Here is a 6,434-nt window from a genome sequence, read left to right as displayed (position 1 = left end):
TTGGTTCTGATTTCAGTTACGTTTGTACTGTGCCAATGAATCTTGAAAAAAGGTACATGGTATGCCCAAGACTGAATTGTTTCATTTTCAAGAGCTGTATTTAAGAAAAGAGAGGAAAAAGGAAAATTCAATTCAATGAAGCAATAAACCCAGAGTAGTTCTGTTTGAAGTAAATCTGCAGTGTTTATCACTAGCTCCACATCCCTGGCAAGTTGACATTTCAGAAAGGACTTTCACAATTCTGTTCAGCTTACTTGAGAGAGAGCATTGATGCCTACACCAGAATGAGCACAAATCATGCACGAGTAAGTTGTTTACACTGGCAGTCATTAGCCAGACATTTGGAGTGCTGAAGAACATTGGTGTAAAGAGTCTGTCTGTGGTACTCAGCCCTGAACATCTCTATCAGCTCACCTTGCAGCCTGATAGTCCCCACTGGACCTGGTATTCCCCTGGGGCTCAGCCAGTGCTGAGGAGCCTGCAGGGATGAGCTCAGGGGCCCCGTGCACACTGTCTGCTCCTGTTTGTCCAGGTGCAACATTTGCTTCTGTCATACTGATCTTCTTGGACAACTCTTTCCTAGCTGAGCCTTCATAAAGTAGCACCTTTATTGTACATTTTGAGGGAAGTCAGTCCATTGTTGCTGCTATTATTCACTAAAAGGATGTGTGAAATGGGCTCAAGAAATCTCAGGGCAGTCTCAAGCTGTGAAGGAACTCACGGTTCCTTCATCACTGTGAGTATGAAATAATTCCCAAATTAATACAAATCACAGTATTAGCACAAGAGCTTTTGGTTTGTTAATTTCTTTCAATAACTGGATTCCAGTTATTGACCAACCAAGGAGAGTTACCACACCTTGACAGAAAGAGTTTTTCATGAGTAAACTCCCACATTTGGGAAAACAAAAAAATTTACTTTTGAGGTCAGGGAAGAAGTGCAACAAAGACATGAAACAACTCAGTGAAAAGTGAAAGTTTATGATTCTAGATACTCTTAAAACATGGCTCAGATGCTCTCAGAAATTTGGTCGGTTCATCAGTGCAGTAACCTGTGACTCATTAAATAAGCTTCTTTAAATATGCTGGGTTTTTATAGAAATGCATGACCAAATGTCCACAATCCATTAGCAATGAACAATCTGTGCTTGGCTTTCTATGAGCGGCTCCTTTTGGCCTCTCATGGTTTTTGTTTCCTTTTAATGTGTCATGCAAGAAGGGAGGTGTGCAGTGGAGTGACACCACAGCTTCCTACAAACAGACAATTGCTAATGAAAAATTTGCACAGATAGATATGCCTAATTTGATGGACTGAACTTGCTATTTTTCAAACCACATTAAACTAAAGTACATCGACAGTGATGAGTGGGTCACTCTTGCCAGCACAAACACATCGCTATGTTCAGTTTTGTGAATACGTTAAGCACTGTGGATGCACTTCACATGAAAGCCTTGTGTTTTAACTGGATGTTTTGTGTCTGCATTGATGTTTGCATCAGTCCAGAGTAATTCTGCACTTATAGCCCAGATCCAGCTTTGTTCTGAGTAAAGTAAGCAGGTTCAGTAGGAACTGAATTTGATCTAAGATGAAAAAGTAAAATCTGATTTTGTTAGTCTGTCCTCTTCCTTCCTACCACGTTTCCCTTTCCCTTAGAGGTGGCAATTTGAAGCTGTCAAAGCATCTTGCTAGCTACAGCAATGACTAAATGGAAAGCATTTAATTTTGGAAAAACTGCAAGAGTGTTCTTACCTTATTTCTCCATCACCTTTGCTTTTCTCATATAATTTGAATTAGACTTACTACAAATGACAGTATGTAACTTTTATCAGTTGTAGACCAACAGGAATTTTAGACTTTGGACTAACATTCTTGACGTTCTTGATGACATTGTATCTAAACAACTTTGCAGGTGCTGATGTGTGAGCACATGCTCACTGTAAAATGAACTGGGACCACTTGCTTAGTAAAACTGAAGTGAGAAACACACGTTACCTGGATGCAAAGCCATGCTTCAGAGGATCAATACCTTTCCCTTCATTGTTGGGGCGAGGGTTTTTTTCGTAAAGGGCAATGTGTGTAAGGGATGTAGAGTATTGTGCACCTGAGTGGTTGCCTCTCCTCTGCCTTTATAGTGTATGGTTTTGATTTTTACTGTAGCCTTCAAAGTAACGTTATGAAACCCCGATTTATCCTGACAGTTTGTACACTCATCTTCCTAAAAATCATTCATCTTCTAAGCTTTCTCCTAAACTTTGCAAACACACTTTGGTTTCCTGATGCTTCAGGAAACTGACAGCATCTTTACACAGCTCCTGATGTGCCCAGATCTCAGGCTGGCCCCTGTGCACAGGGCACTGTCCTTTGGCAATGCTGAGCACTCTGACTTGGGAAACAGCCATCAGCCTGTGGCAACCTGGGAGTGCAGTGGAGCTGAGTGGAGGTGGCAGCTTTTTTAGGTCTGAGAAAGAGAAGCAGGGAGCAAATGGGAGAGGAGGTTATGGAGAGGTATGCATTAGTTGTCCAAGGCATCGGTCCCAGGCTCGGAGCAGTGGGGTGCAAAGCCCCCTGTGCCCCAGGAGGTCACTGGGCCGTGGCTGGCAGTCGAACCAGGTGGGTGCTCTCCAGGTAGCAGCCTCCCCTGGCTTCCTCTCCTCACAGACAGAGATTCTGACTGTGGTGCAGCAGGTGGGGAGTCTCTGGCTGCCTTTACCTCCGTTGCTGCTGGGCAACAGGGAATTAATCCAGCCTCCCACTCATCTGCCCTTCCTTGTTCCTGCAGAGGACGAGCCAGCTAAGCCCAAACTGCTGATGCTCGGGCTGAGGTTTGGTGCTGGGACGGGCCCGTGGTGGCTGGGATGGAGCTGGACAGGGGGTGTGTGCCTGCAGAGGGGGAGAGATGTCCCCATCCCTGTAACACAGCTCCGGTCCCCTGAGAGAGTAGACATGGGGATCTCATGAAAGCCTCCTCTTGCAGACAGGGATGTGTCCCTGTGTGGGGACACATCCCTGTATGGGCAAAGCCACTGTGGCATGGGCTGAAGCTCGCAGCTGGTGAGCCAGGGAGTCAGGGAGCTGGGAGCAGGGGAGTTAGGGAGTCAGGGAGCTGGGGAGTCAGGGAACAAGGGAGTCAGGGAGCCAGGGAACCAGGGAGCCAGGGAGCAGGGAGCCAGGGAATTAGGGAGTCAGAGAGCAGGGAACAGGGAGCCTGGGAACAAGGGAGCCAGGGAGCAGGGAGCTGGGAAGTCAGGGAGCAGGGAGCCAGGGAGTCAGGGAGTTAAGGAGTCAGGGAGCCAGCATCCCAGTGCCAGCACTTTCATCTGAGAGGAGGCGGATGGCACACATGCAGAAGGGTTAGTCATGTGGGAAGAAGGCTGCCCAGGGGATTAAAAGGACAATTTGCCCAGCCCCCTGTTCAAAGCACGAGGAGGAGGAGAGGATGGGGGATTGATGCCCAGGTGCAGCTGGGGCAGCACGGCTCCTCGCCAGGCGCTGCTGCAGGGACCTGTGCGGAGGGGCTGAAGCCACCCCTGGGCCGTTCACTGCCTCCCCAAAGCCACTTTATGGGAGACCTCAGAGCAAGGATCTGCCAGTATTCCACTGAAGCGAGCTGCTCTTTGGCAGAGGAGGAGCAGCCACAGCCTTGTGCAGGTGGTGAGGGGGCCCTGCCACGGTGGCTCGGTCTCCCTGGGGATGCTCCAGGACAGGCAATCCCTGTGCAGCCACAGCCTTTCAGAGCCCTTCTGCACAAAGTGGCCGCTGAGTAACGCTTCTGTCCGTCTTTTATGCACTAGGCAGAATGACAAAGTGTAACAGAGAGCCTAAACAGTGCTCCTGTGTGGAAAAATTGCCCTGATAATGGTATTTAAAGCCATTTTGAGGGTGTGTGGTGCCCAGTACACAACACAGGGGTTTTTATTGAGGCATGTCCTAACTGCAGTTCTCTGTTATTGCAGTCCTAGTTTCATAGCACAGCTCAGCCAACAACATGAGTGGTGAGGCAGAAAACTGCTCTAACAGAGCCAGAGCACAGATGAACATCGGTGGGCAGCTCTCTCAGCAGATGTCAGCCAGCTCGAACCCTGGGGACAGGACTGGGAGCACCAGGTAGGAGCTGGGAGCCACAGCTCTGCTGCAGACGGGAGGGCTGGAGGGGAGAATGGCACTGGGAGGAGAAGGAGCCTGTGCCAGCATGCCAGGCTACAGCAGCCTTTGTGCTGTGGCAGTGGCAAACTCACTCAGCCCTTTGCTCCTGCCAAGCAGGCTGGCTGCCATCACACACAGCAGGATTCCACTGAGATATGGTTTAAACCTCCAGCTGCTCCTCTCTCACCCAAACCCATGGCTGCTGCCTTGGAAGGTTTGAATTTCCTGAAAAGGCTCCAGGTACTTCCCTTCCTCAGCTGTTTACTGTGTCCTTTTTGCTGTGGAACAACTGTTTTCCTGCTCTCAGCAGGCTTCCAGACCAGCATGAAGGTCTACCACAAGAAATGCCCCTCATCCAAGTGTGGATGTCCATCCCCATCTCTGGCTATATAAATCACTCCCAGCTGAGAGTGATATATATACTCCCTGGCCACTCTGAAGAAAGCCTGCTGTGCTAGTAAGGCTGACACAATTGTCTCCATCACCCCAGGGGTGGCTGGGCACTGGAACAGGCTCTCCAGGGAAATGATCACAGTACCAACCCTGTCAGAGTTCACAGGGGACTCAGATAACACTCTCAGGCACATGATGTGAGCCTTGGAGCTGTCCTGTGCAGGGCCAGCAGTTGGACTTTGATGATCCTTGTGGATCCCTTCCAACTCAGGATATTCTAGGATTCATAGATTCTACAAATCTAGTGTCTCCCATATGTCTTCTCAAGGCGAGAAAATCCATCCATGAAGGTTTGATGCGCTTGAGGCTCAGTGACTCCTCACTGTTCCAACACAGTTTTTCAAAATGTAGCTTTGTGCTAATTCATCCCACAGTTTATTTTTTCTCTTGTGCAAAGGCAATGGCAAGAAAGGTGGAGTGTAATTATTTTATTATTCCTCATATATGATATCAAGGTTTGCATTTAGGTATGCAATAGAAAAGAACTTAGAAATAGGGCTGAGAACTTGCAGCATAACTCAGTGTGACTGCCTGCTCCATTTCCAGCTCACTACAGTGCTTGCACACACATTTAAATGCAGGTGCAGAGGCAAACCCTATACAGCTGTGCCCTGGGGTATCCCCCAGAATTATTCCTGCTATCTGGGGGCTCCTGGGCTGTGCAGGTATCCCTTGGGGCTCCAGGCTGTGCACGGACAGGTGGCTGCAGCAGGTGGGAGTGAGGAGCAGAGGTGACTCCTGCACCACAGCTACCAGGGCTGCCTCTGGACAGGCAGGGCACTGTAAAGGGGGGAAAACGACACCTGCATGTAAAAATGGAGTTTTGAATCAGCCAGCCCTGTTTCAGGACCCTAAAAATACCCAGTTCAGTGATTGTGCAATTAACTTGCCAGCACAGAAGAGAAAATAGGAGAGTTGAAGTGAAGGGTCAACATAGTTCCTGTTCTCTGCTGAAGAAGAAGAAATCAAGGTAATAATAGGCATAATTCTCTGCTCTGACAGGCAGCAGCTGAAACAACAGCACATAAACCTTTCATCATTTCACCATGTGACAGTCTCACTGGCAAATTGAGAAGCGATGAGCAAGACAAGAATCACAAAAGGCACATAATTACTTAGAAAACAGGCTTTGTGGTTCTCAGTCAAGAATAGGGGCATTTTAATACCTCTCCTGGGCCTTACTGCATGCCATATCATCTGGATGTGGGAAGAGAAAATCCATCTATTAACAGGTTTTTGGGCATTGCCAAGCACTGCCAAGGGAGTCCTTCAAAGGATTACAATTCCAAATTATCATAAAATTTTGAAAAATGGACTGAAATCACTGTGATGCACTCCAGCCCAGACAAATTGACAATGCAGTAATTGGTGCCACCCTGGTGCCAGATGTACAGAGACAAAAAAGGGAATGGCTAAGCAAGTAGCACTACCAGGAAGGTCTCAGCTGGAATATGAACTGATGTTGGCTGATGTCACGAGAAGGAAGGTGTGTATCAGAGAGGCTCTGTGTGTAAAGTGTCCCAGTGATTGGATTCCTGGTCACTGACACAGTTTCAGTTGTTTGCAGATATGGACACCATCACTAAGGAAGCACAAGGCTTGGCAAGTCTGGATGACACCAAGAAGGGCAACATGAAATTCAGGGAACATGACCTCTGGGAAAGGGTTGAGTGAATGTTGTTAACTTTCACCCAAAAAACCCAATTGTTAGAGGATTTCACATGGACGAGAGAGATCAGTCACCCCTGGCCCACAGGATGTGGCTACCACAGCATATTGAAGCTGGCTGTTCCCTCAAGCTCCCTGGTTTTGGGCTGTGCTTGCCAGGTGCTTGTTGC

This window comes from Ammospiza caudacuta, chromosome 2 (assembly GCF_027887145.1).
Source record: "Ammospiza caudacuta isolate bAmmCau1 chromosome 2, bAmmCau1.pri, whole genome shotgun sequence".
NCBI lineage: Eukaryota > Metazoa > Chordata > Aves > Passeriformes > Passerellidae > Ammospiza > Ammospiza caudacuta.
Note: the sequence above shows the minus strand (reverse complement) of the source record.